We start from the raw sequence: 570 nt of genomic DNA on the forward strand, positions 1-570 counted from the left end.
GGGGTTGGAGGTCGTGCCGCATGTCGTTGAACTCAGCTCGTCGAGATCTTTCTATTGACACCGGTGGTGTCAAAAATGGAGGTCGGAATCTTAACTTGAGTATTTGGCCATTGATGGTTTGTGTGAGAGAAAACGTGAGAGGAGAGAGAATGAGCGAGAATAAGAGAAAGAAAGTGTAAGAACCCTAAAAATTTCACTATATAAAGTATCTGATTAAGGCAAGATTACGTGCCTGATCTTATCCTCAATTATTTCTTCTAAACAGATTAAATTTATACTGATTAGAGGTAATTAGTTTAGCTTACGTAAGTTAATCTACTACTTACAGTCCAATATCAATTTCTGAATAATTCAATATTGTTTTATATTCTTACTCGCGTAATATTTCAAACTGTTTCAAGTCTTGAAATTAATTTTAGACTGAACAAATTCTAAATTTTAATTTTCTGTATTCTATCCCAAGAATGACGTTTCTGACAGTGTCAACTCCCGAGCTCATATTGTATCCATCTACTATAGGTATTTATCTTGTGACTTTAACCTAACTGTCTAGCAATTAAGGATTTTTTT

The sequence above is a fragment of the Morus notabilis genome, unplaced genomic scaffold, assembly GCF_000414095.1.
Source record: "Morus notabilis unplaced genomic scaffold, ASM41409v2 Scaffold160, whole genome shotgun sequence".
Taxonomy (NCBI): Eukaryota; Viridiplantae; Streptophyta; class Magnoliopsida; order Rosales; family Moraceae; genus Morus; species Morus notabilis.